The following is a 22,322-nucleotide window of genomic DNA, read 5'->3' on the forward strand; positions in this document are numbered from 1 at the left end:
CGAACCGTTACCCCTGATTCTGAGAATTGCAGAAAAGGGTCTCTACAGGACAGCGCCTGGAGCTCTGACACTCGTCTCGCCGAGGTAATGGCCACTAAAAAAGACGGCCTTCAGTGTCAAATCTTTCTATGAAGCACGCCGAAGTGGTTCAAAGGAAGCCCCCTGAAGGGCCTTCAATACTAACCCCAGGTTCCAAGCTGGACAAGGTGCCCGCACGGGAGGACGAAGCCGAAGCACCCCTCTAAGAAACTGTGCCACATTTGGATGAGCAGCTAAGGACACGCCTTCAACCTTGCCACGCAGGGAGGCCAATGCTGCCACTTGCACCCGCAGGGAATTATAGGCCAAGCCTTTGTGTACACCATCCTGCAAAAAGTCCAGAATCGGCGAGACAGGAGCCCGCAACAGACAAAGCGCTCTTGAAACACACCAGACTTCAAACTGGCGCCAAATCCTGGCATAAGCCACGGAAGTGGAGCGCTTACAGGCCTGCAGGAGAGTGGAAATTACCTTATTTGAGTAGCCTTTCTCTCTCAATTGCGCCCTCTCAATCGCCATGCCATAAGACCAAAGCAGCAGCCATCCTCCATGGCCACCGGACCCTGTGACATCAGGTGTGGAACCAGAGGTAATGGAAAGGGAGCCTCCAACAGCATCTGTCGGAGGTCCGCATACCAAGGCCTCCTGGGCCAATCCGGGGTGATGAGCACCACTTCTCCTGGATGCAGCCGAATCTGCAGGAGCACTCGCCCTATCAAGGGCCACGGAGGGAAGACATAAAGCAAGCCCAGGGGCCAGGGTTGAGCCAAGGCATCCAACCCGGCAGAGCGAGGATCCCTCTGTCTGCTGAAGAAGCACGGGACTTTGGCATTGGAACTTGTCGCCATAAGATCCATCACTGGCTTGCCCCATTTGGCAAATATCTGCAGGAATACATCATCTGCTAGTTCCCACTCCGCTGGATCGATCTGATGCCTGCTTAGATAGTCGGCTTGCACGTTGCTCTGACCTGCAATGTGAGCTGCTGACAGGGAATGTAGATGCAGCTCGGCCCAGTGGCAAATTTGTTCGGCCTGCGCGGCTAGAGCTTTGCACTGAGTGCCGCCTTGTCGATTTATGTAGGCCACTGCTGTCCTGTTGTCCGACATCACTCGGACAGCCAATCCTTCCAGGGTCACTTGAAAGGCCAGAAGAGCCAGAAACATCGTTTTCAACTCCAGGCGGTTGATAGACCACTCCGACTAGTCAGGCGTCCACAGACCCTAGGCATGCTTCCCCTGGCAATGTGCGCCCCAGCCCTTCAGGCTGGCATCTGTCACCACTAGGCACCAATCGGAGAGCGCCAGCGGCATTCCCCGCCGCAACATGCTGTCTGAGAGCCACCACTCCATACTGAGGCAGGCTGCAGGGAGCCAAGAAAGTCTGCACTGATAATCCTAAGATACTGGAGACCATCGCTGAAGTAGACAATACTGTAGAGGTCTCAGGTGCGCTCTCGCCCATGGCACCACTTCCAAGGTGGCCATCATCGATCCCAACAGCTGGACAATGTCCCAAGCTCGCGGGCGGGGCAACCTCAGGAGCAGACAGACCTGATTCTGAAGCTTGCACCGCCTTTGCTCGGGAAGAAACACATAGCCCGAGGCTGTGTCGAACCTGGCCCCCAAATATTCTAGAGATTGCGAGGGGGTCAGGTAACTTTTGGCCATATTGATGACCCAGCCCAGAGATTGAAGGACTGAAACCACTCTGGCTGTAGCTAGATGACTCTCTTTTTCTGAGTCTGCTCTGATGAGCCAGTCGTCTAGGAACGGGTGAGCCCGGATACCCTCTCGCCTGAGAAAGGCAGCTACTACCACCATTACCTTGGAGAAGGTTCGGGGAGCTGTGGCGAGGCCAAAAGGCAAGGCCCGAAACTGGAAATGTTTTCCCAACACCGCAAACCGCAGAAACTTCTGGTGCGGGGGCCAAATTGGTATGTGCAAGTAAGCTTCTTTCAGGTCAAGAGACGTGAGAAACTCTCCTGGCTGTATCGCCGCAATGACGGAGCGCAGGGATTCCATGTGAAAATGCCACACTCTTAAGGACTTGTTTAGCTCTTTTAAGTCCAGGATCGGGCGAAAAGACCCACCTTTTCGTGGCACCACAAAGTAAATGGAGTAGCGGCCTAGACCTTGTTCGGCGGGAGGCATCGGGGTCACAGCCCCTATCTGGCACAGACTGTGCAAAGTCTCTTCTACCGCCGCCCGCTTGGCGGCAGAACCACATTGGGACTCCACAAACACGTCTCTCACCGGGGCATCGAATTCTATTCGGTGTCCGTCTCTGATCAGGTCCAAGACCCACTGATCTGCAGAGATTTTGGCCCACTCCTCGAAAAAAAAAGTCTTCCTCCGATAACAGGAAACAAGGAGGGGGCCGGCGCACCTTCATTGAGAGGGTCGCCCCTGAACTCCAGGCCTTGAACAGGCAGCTGCGGAACGTTTGTCCGAGCGAAAGGAGTTTCTCTGCTGAAAGCGGGCACGCGAAGTGAACCCAGCAGCACGCCCCGGGCGGTACCCTCTAGCTTCACGGAAGTGAGGTCTGTAAGAGGAGCGGACCCGCCTGACCCTTAGAGGAAGGCTTCGGCCTATCTTCGGGCAAGCGCTGAGGTTTGGAATCCCCCAGGCCTTTAACAATGGTTTTCCAGCTCCTCAGCAAACAGGAGAAGGCCTTGAAAGGGCAACTTCACCAACCTTTGCTTAGAGGCCATGTCCGCCGCCCAATGTCGTAGCCAAAGAGTGCGGCGAGCCGCCACTGCTACAGCCATTTGTTTAGCCGAAGCTCTGACCATATCATAAAGGGCGTCAGCCAAAAAGGACAAGGCAGACTCCATCCGCGGAGCCACTTCAGATAAGGTCTCCGCTCCATCACCGGGCTGTTCCACTGCCTGCTGTAACCAAGCCAGGCAGGCTCTAGCTGCATAACAACTGCATGCAGACGCCCGAACAGTGAGACCTGCCAAATCAAAGGACCGCTTCAGAGCTGAATCAAGCCTGCGGTCTTGAATATCCTTCAGGGCAACACCTCCTTCAACAGGGAGGGTAGTTCTCTTTGTCACAGCTGTGACCAGGGCATCCACTTTAAGCATTGCAAAGCGAGCCAAATGTTCCTCACTCAGAGGGTATAATTGCCCCATAGCCCTGGCAACCTTCAAAGGTCCCTCGGGGTCAGCCCATTGAGTCGAAATAAGCTCTTGGATGGAGTCATGCAAAGGAAATGCTCGAGCAGGCTTTCTGGTACTAGCCATCCTTGGATTAACAAAGGAGGCTGTGCCACTCCCAGGATCTTCAATCGAGAGGGTTTGTAAGGCATCTGAAATGAGCGCTGGCAGCTCCTCGCAGTGGAAAATCCTCACTGCAGACGGATCATCAAGCTCCTGTGGCAATTCTGCACCAGACTCTGGCTCCTCAGCCCAAGAAGTTCTGCCAGACCCCTCAGAATCCTCATAGCCCGACCACGGGGGGAAAAGGGGGGGGGGGTGCCACACTCAGAAGGGGAATTAGCCCTTCTGCGTTTATCAGGAGGATAAGAAATAGGCAAAGCCAACTCCAAATGGCCAGGATCCACCAGGTGGGGGGGCAGGCAGAGGGTCCGAAGAACCCTGTGGAAGAGCTCTTTTAAGCATGTACGCCCTATGCAGCATTAAAACAAAATCAGGGGAGAAAACCGCTCCCTGACCGCCCGGATCCTACCCAGGGCTATCAGCTCTATTATTAGCCTCACTCAGAGGACCCCCCCCCCCCCCCGGATTCAGGGCTCTCTGTCGCAATGGAGGCCGCGCCATGTGGAAAATCCAAAATGGCGTCCGCTGCCAGCTCAGAGCGCAAAAGATCGCTGCTCGCCATGCTCAGGCCGGCTCTACCGTCTGTACAGCACAAATTACAGAGCCCCACTGCTGATTTGCGCTTGCCACATTTAGAACAGCACTTTACAGTCTCCGCAGCCATCGCCGAAAACGGCGGTAAAATTCAAAAATGGCGGTTCACGCCAAAAACGTCCCGATCGCGGGCCCACCCCGGAGGAGTCAGAAAACACTCTTACCTCACTAGACCGAGTATCACAGCTCCGGTCCTGCAGAAGAATCTCAAGAAAAAAACCTCTTTTCCAAGATCGCTGCGCTAAAGCACGACGCGACTTTAATTATTTATTTATTTTAACACTGTGAGGAAAGCAGAGGCAAAAGAGGTAAATAAAAACACTCCGGAGGCTCAGATAAGTGGGAAAGGCAGGGAAAGGCAAACCAATGTGCCTGCATCCACTGAGTGGGAAAGGACAGGGAAAAGCAAGCTAATATGTCCACATCCACGGCGGCATGGGTAAGGCAGGAAAAGGGCTGACCTATGTGCCTTCAAAGTGAAGCTGCTATAGCCTCTAACACCCCGGCTAACAACTGGCAAGCCAGGAGCCACCCCCAGGCAGATTTTTGATGGAGCTCGAAGAAGCTGCAGCCACCCTGCTTGGGGAGATACTGAAGAGGCAGTGGAGCTAGCTGGCCATGAGGCACTGTGAAAAATTGAGTGCTATCTCCCCCTGCTGGTTGATGGACACAACCCATACATAATGGCTTCATCTGCTTGATGACAAGGAACAACTATTATGTAAAGAAAATAACCCATAGCATTCTCAACCAAACAAGTAGCCAAACTCAGACCCTTTGGATCATTCCCAGCTGCTTAGACCTTCCCCAAATAATAAAGGTAAATGAGATCCTCTGACCAATGTCTCTAGGGAACAGATTTCACATTATTTGAGTTAACTCACTATCAGCTGGCATTCGTTCCATGTATGCATACAAACTAAAGAGCATCATTCAGTCACTTTTGCTCCCCAAAAACCAACGTTATGTTTTCAGTGCTATGAATCTCTCTCAAATCTCATTTGCAGACTCCAATAAAAGTCTTTGTCCTGATGGTAACATTTCATGTTCTCCCCCACAGCCACCGCTATCACCAACCGAACTCTGCTCTGGCCTGAGATAAAACTTCAAGCTTTATTTGTTGCTGTTCCCCTCTCTGGTTCTAGATGTGACGCAAATTTAAGGGCATCGGCGAGGGATGTTAAGAAGTGAGTCTTTCCTATATGCTGGATCTTCAGGCGCACCGGAAAAAAGCAGGGCAAACCGTACTCTTTTCCATTGGAATGGAGCAATTTACATGTTTCAGCAAACAGTCAGCCTTGTGCTGCGACTGCTGCAGAGAAATCTTGGAAACAAAGAATACGATGTTTCTCATAGTGTAGCGTTCCTGCCAGTCTCCAAGGATCTCCTGCTTATGGGCATAATTCAGTAATTTGAAAATCACGATTCTCGGGCGGGAGTCCTCCTGCCGGGCCAAGCCCAGACGATGAGCACGTTCAATCCTCAAGGAGTTTTCCATTGCCGGTAAGTTCAGTCCTTTGGGCAGCATATCTCAAGGAAGCCTCTCAGGTCAGCATCTTTGATCGTCTCTGGGAATTCCAACATTCTGAGATTATTTCTGCTTGCTCTATTCTCTAAGTCCTCAATCTTCAATTCTAATTGGGATAACTTTTTCTGCAGTGTTTGCTGTTGGCCCTCGTGCTGTAAACACTTCTTCCACGTCAGAGAGTCTCTGCTGGTAGCCCGTCATATCAGCACACAGGCCTTCCAGTTTGCCATTCATCTGCTCTAATTTATCTGAGCTTCTCTGCAGTTTTTGATCTAACGAGGTCTCCAGCAATGCCAAGACCTCTGCTGCAATCTCCGCTGCCCACCCCAATCCCACTGACAATTCACCCGAGGGGCCATGCTCCGCTATCTTGTTCTCTCCAGCGCGGTTTCGTGCTCCCTCTTTCCGTTGAACTTTAGTGGGCATTTTCACTCACTCAGAGATCCACTGGTCTTCCAGTCTCATGCCTGAAGAGTTCCCCTTCAATTATATCGCTGTTCATTGGGCTTTGCAAATGTCTCTATACTGCTTGGGGTTCAATGTTACCCGAGGGGCCTCGGAGTTCTGCTATGCGGCTTCCTTCTTCTAGCCTAGCATCACGTGATCTCAGATGGATGAATTATAATTAGAAGTGGGTATCTAATGCCCCTCCATCTACATTTTCCAGACCCCCCACCCCCACCAGCACACTCATCAGTCCAGCGCACGAGGAGGAGCAGCTGCAGAGTCACACATCGGGCTACTTTCTGCTCCTCTGCTTTCCCGGACCCAACTGTTCCTTTGAACTGCACAGGCCTCTATACAGCCGTGAAGCTTAAAGGAACCGCTGCAGCAGCGACTGTGCAGCTCCTCCTCCTACGCACTGGACCGAGTATGTAGGAACAGTGGGAGTCACTTTCCAGCTGCCATTATCTATGCCACTCTGCCTGCAAACGCAGTCTATACAGAAGACTGCATGGGAGTGTCAGAACTCTGCCCAGTCTGCGGAGGTGGGGAATTGTACATTGCTCAGTAGTGCAGAAATCCCCCAGTAGCACTGTGTTAATAGGAGGGAGGGAAGGAAGAGGAAAAAAAGTGAAGTTACTTACCTGTAAGCAGGTATTCTCCAAGGAAAGCAAGGCTTATAGTCTCACAAGTGGATAATGCGGCGCCGTGTTGCCTGGTCTCGGCTTTATGACAAGCCATAAGAGCTTTTGTGGAGCATAAGACACACTCCACCTCGCATGCGCAGGTGCCGTCCCGCCTGCCGCTCATGCGCAGCTACCACAGTTAAATAGTGCAGCAAGAATAAAAATAGGAGAGAACTCCTAGGGGAGGTGAGAGGGTTTGTGAGAATATAAGCCCTGCTGACCTGGGAAAATATCTGCTACAGGTAAGTAACTTTGCTTTCTCCGAGGACAAGCAGAGCATTAATTCTCACAAGTGGGGTATCCCTAACATCCAGGCTCACAGAAAACAACAAACTTTGGTCAATTGGACCTCGTAACGGCGCAGATATAGCTTAGATCAACCTGAAACTATATACAAACTGAGTGACAAGGCAGCCTAGAAGAGAATAAAATAGGACTGGGGAGAGGAGTTGGATTCTAGACCCCAAACAGATTCTGCAACACCATCTGTCTGAACCAACTATCGCGTCAGGTATCGTGCTCAATGCAGTAATGAGATGTGAATGTGTGGAGTGAAGACCATATCACAGCCTTGTAAATTTCTTCAATGGAGGCTGACCACAAGTGGGCTACCGACACAGCCATAGTTCTAACATTATGAGCCTCAATATGACCCTCCAGTTTCAGCACAGCCTGGGCATAAGTGAAAGAAATGCAATCTGTCAGCCAATTAGGAATTGTGCATGTGACCCCCCCATCCTGTTGGGATCAAAAGAAACAAGAAGTTGGGTGGACTGTCTGTGGGTCCTTGTCCACTCCACGTAGTAGGCCAATGCTCACTTGAAGTACAAGGTGTGCAAGGTGCTCTGGACAGGATAGGCATGAGGTTGTGGGAAGAACATTGGCAACACAAGACTGGCTCAGATTGAACTCAGACACAACCTTTGGCAGGAACTTAAGGTGTGTGGGGAGGACTACTCTGTTCTGATGAAAGTTAGTATAAGGTTTATCCACTACTACAGCCTGAAGCTCACTGACTCTACAAGCTGAACAGCCACCAAGAAAATTACCTTCCAGGTCAAGAACTTGATGGCAGGAAGTCAGTGGCTCAGAAGAAGGTCTCATCAGCTGGATGAGAACGACATTGAAGGTAAAATCTTTCCTGGAAACAGCAAGACTTGGAAGACACACTCTGGCAGATGGAAAGAAGCGAATTCTAGGCTCTCAACATCTAGGCTGCGAGGGCCAGAGACTGAAGGTAGGGATGTAGAAGAGACCCCTCATTCTGTACAATGAGGGTTGGAAAACACTTCAATCACCACAGTTCTTCGGTGGATAACTCCAGAAGAAGAAGAAACCAGATCTGCAGGAGGCCAGTAAGGCGCAATTAAGATCATAGTCCTGTGGTCTTGCTCAAGTTTCAGCAGAGTCTTCCCCACAAGAGAAACGAGAGAATATGCATACAGAAGACCTGACCCCAATGCAGGAGGAAGACGCTAGTCTGTCATGGGCCTGAAGCAGAACTGAGGGGCTTTGTAATTCAGTTGAGTAGCAAAAGATATCTAACGAGGGGGTGCCCCACTCTCGGAAGATCTTGCGGGCAATGACCATATTGAGAGACCACTCATGCAGCTGCATAACCCTGCTCAGTCTGTCACCAAGCTGTTGCTTTTGCCCACCAGATAAGTGTCTTCAAGAAACATGCAGTGTTGGTGAGCCCAGCGCCACTTCCGGACGGCTTCCCGACACAGAGGGCGTGATCAGTGCCCCCTGGTTGTTGGTGTAATACATTGCAACCTGGTTGTCTGTTTGAATGAGCACAACTTCATTAGACAGCCGATCTCTGAAAGCCTTTAGAGAGTGTTCCAGATCGTCTGGAACTCCAGAAGATTGATCTGAAGACATGTTTCCTGGAGGGACCATGCTCCCAGAGCGTGAAGCCCATCTAAATGAGCTCCCAAACCGAGGAGAGATGCATCCATTGTCAACACTTTTTGCGGCTGAGGAATTTGGAATGGAAGTCTCAGTGCCAAACTGGATCGAACAGTCCACCAGAGCAGAAAGTGAACAAGGTCTGGAGACACTGGGAGGCTAGGGTCCATTGGGCTGATTTCATATGAAAGTGTGTCATGGGTGTCACGTGTGGAATCCATGTGGCCTAACTACTTCAACATCTGCTGTGCGGCTCAAACCTCAGAGGCCAATGCAACTTTCTCCACCCTCGGCCCTGGGAGGAAGGCTCAAACCATCTGTGTATCAAGTAAGGATCCAATGAATTCCAATTGTTGAGCAGGGTGAAGATGGGACTTGGCGTTGCATGGTGAAGCCCCGCATTAATTGATGTTGAGATTAAGTTCTTATTGCCCTGTTCTGGTTGTTCCTTCTTTTCAGCTGGTTCGGTTACAGGCGACCCCCGTTCTCAGGTTCATATGGTGACTGGTCCTTGTTTGTAGAACGCTCTTCCTCTGCCCCTGTGGCAGATTAGTTAGTTTGCTTCTTTTCAGAAGGAGTTGAAAGCATTCTTGTTTTGTCAGGCATTTGGCGCTTCTTAATCAGGTTTTTTTTTCTGTGGGGAGGGGGGGGGGGTTGAAGAAATGCACCATCTTCCAACATGCTCTTCAGCAGCCAATCGTCAAGGAAACACATGGACTCCCAGTAAGCATAGCGACGCTTTGACTACTGCTAAACATTTGGTAAAGACCCAGTGAACTGACACGAGGCCAAAAGGCAACACGAGGTACTGGTAGTTCCCAGATAAAATACTTGCGGTAGGCTGGAAGTATCAGGATGTGAGTATATGCATCCTTTAAGTCCAGAGAGTATGAGAGTATAGCCCATCATTTTCTTGAATCATAAGAAGAAGGGTGCCCAGGGAAACCATCCTGAACTTTTCCTTGACCAGGAATTTGTTCAGGGCCCTTAGGTCTAGGATGTGACATCCCCCCTGTCTTCATTTGAACAAGGAAGTACCTGGAATAGAATCCCTACCCTTCTTCCCATGGTGGAATGGGTTCGACTGCATAGGCCTGTAGAAGGGTGGAGAGTTCCTCTGCAAGTATCTGTTTGTGCTGAGAGCTGAAGTATTGTGATCTTTGTGGGCAATTTGGAGGTTTTTGAATCCAATTTAGTGTGTACTTAAGATGGACTATTTGGAGAACCCACCAGTGGGAGATAAGGGGACACCTTTTGTGGAAAAACTTTAGCGCCCCCCCCCCCCCCAACCAGCAAGTCGCCCGGTACAGACACTTTGATAGCACCTATGCTCTGCTGGAGCCAGTCAAAAGCACACCCCTTGCTTAGACTGGGGAGCAGCAGGGGCTTTGAGGCACATGCTGTTTACAAGCGCTGGGATTGAGCCTGAGCAGGCTGGCGAGTGAAAGGGATGTACCTATGCCTCTGTGAGTAGTAGGCACCCCTCTTCGACTTGCCAAAAGACCTCCTAGCTAAGGAGGCTGGTACAGAAGACGCCCAGCGGGAATGAGAAGAGATGCTTTTTGATTTGGTCAGTGACCTCCTCAATCTTCTCTCCAAAAAGGTTATTCCCCCCCCCCCCCCCCCCCCCGGCATGGGGCATCTGCCAACCTCTGCTGAACTAACTGTTCCAAGTCAGAAACACACAGCCATGAGTCTGCACATCGTTATACTTTGAGCGGAGATCCTGGAAGCCACGTCGAAAGTGTCATAGGCGCCCCTGGCCAAGAATTTTCGAGATGCCTTCTGCTGCTAGGCCAACTGGCACACTGACTCTGCCTCCTCCTGAGGGAGAGAGCCTGCCAAGTCCATCAACTTGTGCATCGAGTCCCGCAAACAGACGCTCATAAAGAGCTGGTACAATTGTATATGGGACACGAGCATTGAGGCCTGGAACATCTTCCTCCCAAAAGAGTCCAAGGTCCTAGCTTCTTTGCCTGGGGTGCCAAGTCACAGTCTCTAACTTCTGGCTCTTTTGAGAGTGGACTCCACCATCACGGAGCTGTGAGGCAACCAAGGTCTATCAAAACCAGGTGTTCTATGGATCCGGTACTGGGTGTCAATCTTCTTGGACACAACAGGGACCGATAGAGGGGACTCCCAGTTCCAATTAAGGACTTTGAGTACCTTGTGGAGAGGGACAGTTGCAGCCTCCCTAGGAGACGTGTAGTCCAGGACCTCGAATATCTTAGCCATAGGCTCGTTCTCCACTTCCAAATGCAATGGAATAGCCTCAGCCATTTCCTTTACAAAAGAAGGGAATGAGAGGCTCTCCAGAGAACTTTCTCCTTTCAAGTGGAGGGGGGGGTTCAGAGGGGACACCATAGGACTCATCTGAGGAGAAATACCGTGGATCCTCCTCCAATTCCCATAAAACTCCTTGTAGGAGGGCTGAGACCGAGCCTGCCCCAACTTTGAAGAGCCACGTCCCCATGAGGGCCGTCGAGGAGTCAACTCCCACCTCAACTCCAATGAAGCTTCTTCCACCGACATTGAGGGGGTACCGGCTTGGGTGACAGTCGACAATGGGGCCGCACCGCAGGCTGAGGGCGAGGAGGGCCGGAAACACCCCCCAACACTGATGCAAAGCGCTGCAAAATGCCATCCAGCAGCTCAGGGAGCAAGGCCTGGATATGGTCATTGAGGGCAGACAATGGGAAAGACTGGGGTGTCGGCTCTGAGACGAGCTGCAGAACAGATGGGGCTGAGATGGGAGTCGGGTCCTGACTGCCTGGAGATAGGCACACCTGCACCTCCTGGATAGAGAGGAAGCGATCTTCCCAGCACCGACGCTTCTTGGGTGCCGAGTCCCTCGACGCCCTGGAGCTCCCAGCACCATGTGACAAGGCTGACCGATGCCAATGCTTCTTGGCCTTCACCGAAGCTCAGCATCAAGCCTCCTCGGTGCCAACGAGGACAATGTTGAATCCTCACGTCGTCGCCTTGGGGTTGGGTACAACACTGGCCGGTCCCAGAGGCCCTGTCCAGCAGTCGGCGTTGAAACAGGTGGAGACCCACTCAACGCACTGCTACTCCCGGTGTCTCTCAGTCTTGAGGCAGCCATAAGGACCAATGCTCTCGATGCCGAGGTCCCAGACTGGCTCCAAAAATCTTTTCTCATTAAGCATCTCTAGACAGTTGAGTCCTTTTCTTCAAATGAAGACAAGGACAATTAGCAGCAGGTCTATGGTCAGGCCCTAGACACTGAAGAAACCAAGAATGGGTGTCCATGACAGAGCCTGTGCAAATGCACCAGGTACAGCGCTTAAAGCCACTCAGACCTTTAGAGGACACGGGCAGAAAAACTTCCAACACTAAATCAAAAGATGCGATGGTGCCTAAAACAAGGGGCAAGGCAGCAGGAAAAAAAACGAAGGGAAAGACCCAACCGGAGACAGACCTAAATGCAGCCTAGTGGATGGAAAAGGAAAAAATGGATACGTAAAACTTGGACAAATAAACTAAAAAGGTATGGGAAAAGAAGGGAAAACAAATGCCCAAAGAGGCAGAGTGAAAAAACACTGAAAAAAACCCAAAACAAACAAATAAAACGCCGAAAGGCACCAAAAATGAAGCTCTTCAGACAGAACATGAAAAGAAGTCACAAACACAGTCTTCTCCTCATCTTTTCCTCACTGTGGTAAAAAAAAAAAAAAAAAAAGTACTGCAGTAGCTGTGCACGAGCGGGAAGGCACCTGCACATGCGCAGTGGAGAGTATCTCGTGCTCAACAAAAGCTCTTATAGTTTGTCAAAGTTTGGACCGGGCAACATGGTGCCATGTTACACACTTACATAGTAACATAGTAGATGACGGCAGAGAAAGACCTGCACGCTCCATCCAGTCTACCCAAGATAAACTCATGTGTGCTACTTTTTGTGTATACCTGACCTTGATTTGCATCTGCCATTTTCAGGGCACAGACCGTAGAAGTCTGCCCAGCACTAGCCCCACCTTCCACCACTGGCTGTGCCAACCAATCTCCGCTAAGCTTCTGAGGATCCATTCCTTCTGAACAGGATTCCTTTATGTTTATCCCATGCATTTTTGAATTCCGTTACCGTTTTCATCTCCACCACCTCCCGCAGGAGGGCATTCCAAGTATCCACCACTCTCTTGTGAGAATTAATGCCCTGCTTGTCCTTGGAGAAGTGTTAGACCAGTTTAAACAATATTAGGTTCAGTCCAACAGAAGATTGATGCCCCCATGTACACAGTATTGTTTGGACATGACCAAGGATGATTAATTTCAGTTAAAATTTTAATTGCTGCCCACCCCTAATTATATTATCTTAAGACAGGGCTCGACAAACCCCAGGCAACATGTCACCATGGCGCCTTATGAAAATTAGACCTGGCACCTAGGTTATGCCCCCTGAAAATACTTTATTTTGTCCCAGCCTGAAGTATATCTCTCTCTCACCCGCCAGGTCCAGCCGGCATCACTCTCGCCTCTCCCTTCTCCCTCCACACAAACATCCTGCTTTCTCACAGGTAGGACCCCAGCAGAGGGAAGGTCCTGACATCAGCCAGAGAAACATGTCCTGATGGCTGCTGATGCCAACACTGGGGATCGAGGCATGTTTGGGGGGAGGGGAGGAAGGGATGGGTGAGAGACCCTGGACACAAGAGGGGATGAGGAAGAAAGATGTGCTGGACCCTGGGGGGAGAGGGGAGGAGGAGGGAGACGCAGATGTGTTGTATTTACCAGGAAGGGGAGCACAAGAGAGGAGAGAGACCAGACTGGGAAAAGGAAGAGGCAGACGATCGATGGATGAGGAGTGAAACAGAAGAGGAGAGAGTTATGCCAGACCACAGGGGAGAGAACGGGAGAGATGCTGGACCAGGCATGTGGGAGGAAGGGAAAAGAGAGGAGGGCCAGGACACAGATAAAAAATGCTGGACATGGAACAAGAATAGATACAGGGATACAGGGGCAACGCTGAATATAAGGGAAGGATAGGGACACTAAGAGGGCAGATTCTGAATATGGGGGAGGGGAGATTGTGGAGAGATGCTGGACAGGACAGATAGGGGCACAGAGAGAAGATGGATGATAGACATGGAGAGAGAAGAAATGTCAAATAGACAGAAGACCCTGGAATGATAGGAAAAACAAAGAAAAGCAGACGAGACACAGACCAGACCAAATCAAATGGAAAAATAAAATTCTCAGACTACAAAAGGTAGAAAAAAAATGTTATCAATTGGACCAGGTCAGCTTCAGGAAATGTGCAACTCTGATATTTTGCATTTCCGTTCATTTCTCTAGTATTGCTGGGGGAGAGAGAGAGTGAACTGTGTGTCTGAGCTGCTGGAGGAAGAGAGAGGGGGAGGGAAGCACAAACTGATGTAAGCGTGTTGAGGTGCAGGAGCTGGGGAGGTATGTGCAAGTGGATAAGATAAAAAGCTGGAGAGCATTATTGAGAATTCAGTTGGGGGGGATCATCATTGGGAGAAAGCTATCACAGGAAGGTATATAGTGGTGACTGACAGATCTACGGGTATATTTGTCCTGGGGGGGAGCAGAAAGAGAGCAATGAGGGGGGGCATATGCTCGGGGGAGGCAGAGAGCAAGCTACAGGTATATGTGAATAAGTGCCAGCTCTGTGGATGCTTGAGCACCTCCAATATTGAGCACGTATGTTCACTTTGTCAAAGAAGGGATAATTGATGATGAGCTTAACACCCCCAATCGAGAGAGTGCTATAGGGGTGGGGTGTGCTGGGGGGGAGGCAAAGAGAGAGCTATGAGTGTGTGTGTGTTTACACACTGGGGGTGGAGGGGGGGGGGGGAAGACAGCGAGAAATTTGGGGGTATCCTCCCTGGAATGGCAGCCCACATGGAGCCACCTTGATTAGGATACCTGGAGCACTAGCAACTGCAGAAGCAGATCATAAGGAGAATTGCTGATGATGAGGCAATTCTCCAGCAGCCCTGTTGGTAGGATAAATTTACATTTATTGAGATTCTTCTTTTTTGGGGGGGGGGATGGGAATTTGTTTTGGGGGGGGGAGGGGTAGAGGACAGATTCAGAGGCTAATGCTGTGAATGGGGATGTAAGCCAAGGCTGCTGCTGGGGCGTTTAGGTAGGTCATGAAATGGATGTGTTTGCTGGGAATAGATGGGACTAGCAGTGGGGAGGGGTTAAAACCGCTGCTGCTGGGGGCAGGTAGGCAATGGAGAGAGGCTAAAGATGCAGCTTTTGGGGGTAGATCAGTAGGTGCACTGTCCCAACCCACCCTTAAGATGCAGCTTTGGCTTCTCTCCATTGCCTCAGCAACCTCAGCCTAAAGCCTCTCTCCATTGCCAGATGGTAGGCTATAGGTGGGTGGGCAAAGGGAAGAGCAGTTGTCCTCCTATCTGCTCCTTCCCTGCTACCGTGTTAAACAACTTGCTGTGCATCTTGTGCACATTATGTATCTGTAATTTATAAATGTGCGTAAATGAATAAAAATCCCAGTCATTACAAGTCTGACTCCTAGACACTAAGAAACTTTGGTCGAGCCATGTCTTAAGATATTCTTAAAAAGATACTAGTCCCTTATTACTCGCACATTTAAGCTTGACAGAATGGAAACTCAATATAAGCCATAAGTACATAAGCACCGGCATACTGGGAAAAGACCAAGGGTCCATCAAGCCCAGCATCCTGTCTCCGACAGCGGCCAATCCAGGCTTCAAGAACCCGGCAATGCCCCCCCCCCCCCCCCAAATAAAAAAAATTAATAATGTTCAATGGACTTTTCCCTCAGGAATCTGTCCAAACCCCCTTTAAATTCCTTAAGGCCAGCTGCTGTCACTACATTCTCCAGCAACGAGTTCCAGAGTCTAACTACACGCTGAGTAAAGAAAACCTTTCTCCTATTTGTTTTAAATCTACCATATTCTAGCTTCATCTTGGGTCCCATGGTTTTGTTGTTGTTTGAAAGTGTAAACAAACGCTTCACATCTGTCTGCTCTACTCCACTCATTATCTTGTAGACTTCTATCATATCACCTCTAAGCCGCCTTTTCTCCAAGCTGAAGAGGCACAATGACAATCCTGAAACAGTGGTCCTTAGGTCATCTTAGTTTATAAAGCTTTATGTTAAGTCCTACAGCAAGCCTCATCACACTGTGTATACAGCCTGCATTAGCTCTACAGCTCTGCAGGGAACACTCTAAATACCGACACCCCCACAGGGCAACATAACAGATAATGGGTGTGTCAAATATGTTTTTGTTTGTTTGTTTTTCCATGTTTACCTTTGCCATGAAGAATTATTTTCTTATATTGTTACCAAGTCTACCCACATTCAGATAACTTTATTGGCATGACCATTACACACGGCTGCCAAAGCAATACACTAAAAGGATAATTTTATAACAGGTCACCTAGGTTTGGAAGTTGAGAAAGTGCCTGTGCCTTTATAAAATACTAGGGTTAAACCAGTCATAATTGCAGCTACACTGAATCTGCAGTCATTTATGTCCACTCAAGAGTAGAAATCCTGCGGCTCAAACGCTCCTTCTACTGAAGGTGAAACACAGTCTATAGTAAGAGAGTAAAAAAGATCCTGTGAGGTTAAGTAATAAGGTGAAAAAAAAGCACGTGACAACAAAAAACTGAACTAGTGCTACCTATTTTTGACTACTGTAACATTGTTGTTAGGACTTTCTAAAAACACATTGTGGGCCCTACAAGTAGCTCAGAATGCAGCAGCAAGCTTACTGGCTGGTTAATCGCATTCCTGTCATATTACTCCAATTTTTAAAGGAGTTACATTGGCTCCCTGTTAATTTTCCTGTACAATTTAAGGTGCCTACTATGATTTATAAAACTTAGAATAATGAAACACCTCTTGCAACTGATGTTGCTTTAAACATTCACAGCCAAAATCATAGTTTGAGATCAGTTAAACTGTTAGATGTACCTACATTTAAGCAGATTAAACTTGATATCTACTGGGCTTCTATGGTCCAAGTTGAAGGTGAACAGCTTTGGAATGTATTACCTTTTGAGGTGTGAAGCACTGTTACGATTTAGGAAACTGTTGAAAACACACCTGTTTTAATTTGTCTTACTGTACTTAGGCACAATATTGTATTAAGTGCACTATGTTTGCTGAGAAATCACATTAATGTTTACTGTGAAGTGTGATACTGCATAGTAATTGTTTTTGGTTTAATATTTTATTTATATTTTGTATACCACCTAAAACTGTGGATAGCATGGTTAATATTTTAAATAAAATATGACGTTGAAAAACACGCAATACTGTGAGGGTGAAAGACTATCTATACCACGAAGAGGCAGCATAGAAGATACTGTGAAGCTCAGCCTTAGAAAATACTGAGAAGATAAAGCATGGCCGGCACTGGGAAAGCAAAGCATGGCACTGAGAAACTGAGGCTCTCGTGATACTGACAAGCTGAAGCTCTACTGGCAGTAAGAAATTGAAGAACAATGCCACCAACTCTGGGAGAACAAGCACTGCTGTGCCTGAGGCGCTAAAAATTCACTTATTCTGAGAAGCTAAAGCCCAGTTGAGTAAGGCAGATACAGCAGAATCATTTAGCCCAGCTGACTCTACAAGGCTAAAGCTGATTCTGCGAGGCGAAAAACCCGATGATCTTATGAGGTGAAGCCCAGCCGATTCTATTGTTGCCTGAATTCACAAAGATAAACTCAGTTGCTGTTATAGGTGTACTTGCATCCAAGACTGTGAGAGAAGGCCTAGATAAGACCAAGAGGTGATGCCCAGCTTAGACAAATTATGGACACTCTTTCTACAAGAAACTAAAAGAGGGAGATGGATAGAAAATAGCCATCTTTGGCTTTAAAAAGTGAAGGAAGCATACGCTGCTAAGATATTATTCTTTCAGAATCTCTTTTTATATGTAATTAGCACTTTGGAGCTCATGGTAGCTGAAGACTATATAATTGTACACTTAAATGGAGCAACCCCAAAGAAAAAGCTGTCTGGTTAGGGTGGATGAAAAGATGGAAAAAGGAAAGCGGATGGGATTTGATATACTGCCTTTCTGTGGTTACTATCAAAGCGGTTTTCATATTATAAACAGGTAATTATTTTTGGGGGCAATGGAATTTTAAGTGACTTCCAGAGTCACAAGGAACTGCAGTAGAATTTGAACTCTGTTCCCCTAGTCCTTGGGCCACTACACTAACCATTAGGTTACTCCAGATGATTGCTATGGAAGAACCTGCTCTCTCATAATTTTTCATCCATCTTGGTTTATCAGAACTATTCTAGCAGTCACCAGACTTTTTTATCAGGACAGGAAAAACAGAACCATTTTCTACTATACCTTAGAGACTGTTCTATTGTTTTCAATGGACCTTAAAAAGCTTACTTATGGTTTATAAAACTTGTATTAAGTCATGACTGTTTCATAAATCTATTAGCAACCTGCTTATATTTTGATAAGTGACTTGCCCAGAGTCACAAGGAGCTGCCTGTGCCTGAAGTGGGAATTGAACTCAGTTCCTCAGTTCCCCAGGACCAAAGTCCACCACCCTAACCACTAGGCTACTCCTCGATACTTGATGTTTGCAGAATGAAAGCTCCAGAATCAGACTTCAGTGTGGTAGTGGTGGAGATAAGGCGGGAAGGCGTTTATAACCAACCAGTATTGCCTTATAGTTCCAGTAATCTCCAGTAAAGGTCACCCCAACAAACTGCACATAGACTATCACCATCAACTGGAGACAAATGCAAGAGAAAATACATTTTTCTATTTCTCCAGTATTGCACTACAAGCAGAATCTGAGATTTCCAGTTATGTTTCTGTGTTTTGTCACTTATTCTACATTTAGTGAGGGTTTGCCTGTTCTTTGCGTGGGTGACTGAAAACATGTATTTCATTAACATGTAGTTTCAACTGTATGGATATTCAACGGTCCAGCTTGAACTGTCTTTTTTACTCAGGAATATATATTAGTGTTCTAGGCCCAATCCAAACTTTGCATGTCCTGATTTACATAGACTAAGTTGTAGCTATTTAGCTTCTATGCAATAATGTTTAAACTGTTGAGCAGATTCTTTTCTGTACAGTAAGTAGCAAGTGGAAGTACCCAAAGAAATGATAAGTAGTAGTAGTAATTCTTTTCTGCATCCAATATTGAGAGTATTTCTGTGAATATGGATAATCTGTTTACAAAGCTGAAGGTGCAGGGGTTCTGTTGGGGTTTGACCCCATTTTGTGAAGTCAGGGGTTAAGAACAGACCCCTCATCTCACTCCCATCTATTAGCCTTGTTTGAATTATTCCATCATATACAATTTTAAACTGTAATTTTACCTGGGAGGGGTACTTGTCCAAACATTTTTGTTGAATGTAAGTCTCAGAGATATTTCATGAAACGTTTTTAATAGACAATGTAAAACGCTGAGATGATAACTTCAGCACAACTTCAGATTCGTTGTGAGAAGGAATTATGCATGTTTTTACAGTATAAATGTTTATACTGTAAAAACATGCATAATTCCTTCTTACAACGAATCTGAAGTTGTGCTGAAGTTATTTTGGTCTTTCCCAAGTTTACTTATAAGTCCTATGATTTGCTCTAAGTCTCTAGCAAGGCTCCCTTGTAGATTACTTAATACATATCATAGTAGCATAGCACTTCATAGCATAACTTCTTGTTCAAAAGCATTCTTTCGCCTCAAAAAAAAGGTCCATATGACTCCAACACCACAGGAAAAGAATGGCTTCAAATTTAGGCTTGCAGCCCAGAAACTCCTGAAAAAAAATAGAGCTTTGATCTTACTTAGGCCCTACAAAACAGGAAGTGAATTGGCAAGGTAGATGGAACACAAATTCGAAGATATCAAGTCACCACATTTGACAACACTCATATGCGGAACACCCTTGTCCACACACAACCAAAGAGCGAACCGTGGTCTCTCCCTCTCTCTTCTCTAATCTCCAAGGTCCAACATGCCTCTCTCTCCATACCCCACCCGAAATCCGGCTTCTCTCTCATTCCCAAAATCCCAACACCCTACCTTCAAGCTTCTGTTTGAGGTTGGCAGCAGCAGCAATTCATCTAGGACAGTCACCTAAAAACGACCCCAAAACGCAGCTTTCCTCTTCTCCAGCGTCCCGCCCCCTATGACGCATTTCTATCCCTCTCCTTGCTCCGCTGCGTCCCATCTGCCGGAAACAGGAAGTCGCGGCTGAGGGAACTAAATTGTATCAGAGAGTCCGGGGACCGGGACTCCGGAGAAGAAATGTTTTGGGGTTGGTTATAGGAAACATGTATGAGTTTTTGCAGATTTCAAAGACAAGTTTGAAGGTAGACTATGGAGAGAAAGGAGGAGCGATGTCAGACCGGTGGGCGGGTTTAGATTTCAGAGGGGTCGGAGCGTTGGTTGTTAAGATACTTCCTCTGCTGCTTTGCCTCTTATTGTCCTTAGAGACGTATTGGGCTGGCTTCAAAGTACTGTGATGGATCTGTGTTCTGATTGGTTGGAAGTTGTCTAGCGAAGGGCGCGTGACTTGTCCTTGGGACCAAGGAGGTTAGATTGAGAACAGGAGTCGGCATGATGTCGTCAAAAAGTTTAAGCCACTTTAGTCTCTGTTTCCTCTTCCACGCACATTCGTCATTTCTGCGTACATTCAAAACAAAGCAAACAAATATGAGCTGCTGGATCCACGTTGTCGTTATTTATTGTTGGCAGTGCGTTTTTTTTTCTAGCAAAAAAGGTGCCGATACTCAAACGCTAGGCCACCCTTCAGGGGTGGGGTGATCAATCATCCTACAATAGCCAGGCCCCCTGCAACCAGTCACAGAATCTATGACAAGGCAGAATTGGTGTGTAGAGCCTGAGCTCTTTCATCAAAACTTGGGGTCCATGGGTTAATTTTAGCAGACAATGGTACCCCCTCAAAAAAAGCCCTGATTGTTGGTAGCATTTTTATTTATTCTCATTTATATATTCAAGCATGCCATCTTGGGCAGCATACAGATGTACACAGAGGCAGTATAATAACGGAATAACTTTTCATAGGTAGAGTAGTATTTGTAATCAGTGTGTAGTTTGGAGGAGCCGGTTATAGGGACACCCTAGCATGTGTTATATTCGTGCAGAGATATTTTTTTTTCTCCTGGTAAAGGGTCACTAATCGGGACGGTGTAAAAGCCAGATCTGCGGGATCCCCGGGATCTTCCGGATCTGTTAAGTACTACCTTAAGACTGGAGCACTTCATTGTTTTGACTGCTGCCGCTGCTTACACAGTATGCAGCGATCACCAGCCATAACCCAGCACTGCGGTTCTCTATTCCCCTCTTTCCATGACGAACCTTCAAGGAGGTTAAACCAAGGAGGTTTAATAGAGTGGAGTGGAAGTGAGCCTATCTAGTCCACTGTAAGTAAGGAAGCCATTTGATTAATCTCTGTTTCTACTCCCCCGCGCAGCCGTCATTGCCGTTCACTGAAAACACAGCAAGCAAACCAGTAAGCTGCTCCATCCACGTTGTCGTTCTTTATTGTTGGTCCATCTGTAACAAGTCTAACTCTTTTTGTTGGATAGGCAGTGCCTTACAAGGTGGATGAGAAAAGACATAATTTAATATCACTGAAACAACTTCAATAATTATTGTAGCTAGTTGTTGGAAATAAATAAAGGTATTGTGTTTCCATATAACAGTGTAAATGTATAACTCAGGCTCTAACTAGCTCCTTTGTAACAAAAAGAAGTTTTCTATAAGAAGCAGGAACAGGAGAAGGGGGAGGAAGGGGACTTGTGAAGACCTTTAGTCAGGCCCCAGAGCTGAAATAAACTGTTCCATGAGGCAAGGTCAGAAGGCGGGGAAAATGGACATCTGCAAGATAACTATGAACAAAGAAACTACAGAGAGGAAGAGAGTGAGAAGTCCCTGCTACTGTTAACAGCACACTAGCAGACAGGCAGGTGACCATTGGCCAATGAGAAAAACTTAGGGGCAGACACTTAAATGTAACTATAAAATCCGTGGAATCTTATAGAAATCCATGTGTGTGTATATGCAAGCTCCCAGTTTAGAGCTGCGGGGGAACACCGCATTCTTGCAAGGATGACTTGATTTTTGAACAATAAATTGCTTAATTAAGCCTTGGTTCATCAATCTGATTTTATGAGTCCTATTTTTGTATAGATTCTCAGGTTATCTGGCGGCTATTTATACTAGTAGAAACAGCAATTATAAATTCTGTAGTTTATGCTAATTTTTCTTCACTGTGCTTCTGTACAATTCAGATGGCCAGATTTCAGTGAGAACATTCTGTTTCCTGATGGGTTCTTCTTAACTGTTGTAATCTGCCTTGGGAAGCCTGGTGTTTATAAATACGATGGAATATATTGAAATTAAATGGAAGTAGAATTAAACTCTCCTTTCTTTGGGGCACATGGAATCACATCTTCATCTGTTTTGTAGAAGTTTACCTTTTAGATACACAAATGGATTATTCTGTGTTGAACGTGTTTCAGGGGCAAGTGGTTTTATAAGTCTAAATAAAAATAAATATTTTGTTTCCTGCAGATCTGTTTTGTTTAAACATAGCTACGTGGGCTATAAGCCCCTAATGCAGTTCATTGGTTTTCTTATATTTTGTTCTTGTGATGACTTATACTGTGCAAAACTGAAAACTCTGTATATTCCTTCCTGTGGTAGGCCTGTTACAAAAGCCTTTACATTGCTCTGTTTGGTTCTCACACTTTAGCCTAATAAGTTAGCATCTTTGTAACATATAGTGCTTTCTCAGGAACTGAGGAATGACACTTCAGTGATGCACATTTGGCTGGAGCTG

General features: G+C 47.3%; 1 protein-coding gene across 2 annotated transcripts in view; it reads right to left on the bottom strand.

The window, feature by feature from the left end:
- Nucleotides 1–19,656, bottom strand: part of LOC115479321 (serine/threonine-protein kinase TBK1) — a 157,657-nt gene extending 138,001 nt beyond the window's left edge. For both annotated transcript variants that reach the window (XM_030217196.1, XM_030217197.1), the window contains exon 1: nucleotides 19,538–19,656. The gene's annotated coding sequence lies outside the window, so the exon portion shown is untranslated. The remainder of the gene's footprint in view (nucleotides 1–19,537) is intronic.
- Nucleotides 19,657–22,322: the final 2,666 nt, after the last annotated feature.

This window comes from Microcaecilia unicolor, chromosome 10 (genome assembly GCF_901765095.1).
Source record: "Microcaecilia unicolor chromosome 10, aMicUni1.1, whole genome shotgun sequence".
Lineage (NCBI taxonomy): Eukaryota > Metazoa > Chordata > Amphibia > Gymnophiona > Siphonopidae > Microcaecilia > Microcaecilia unicolor.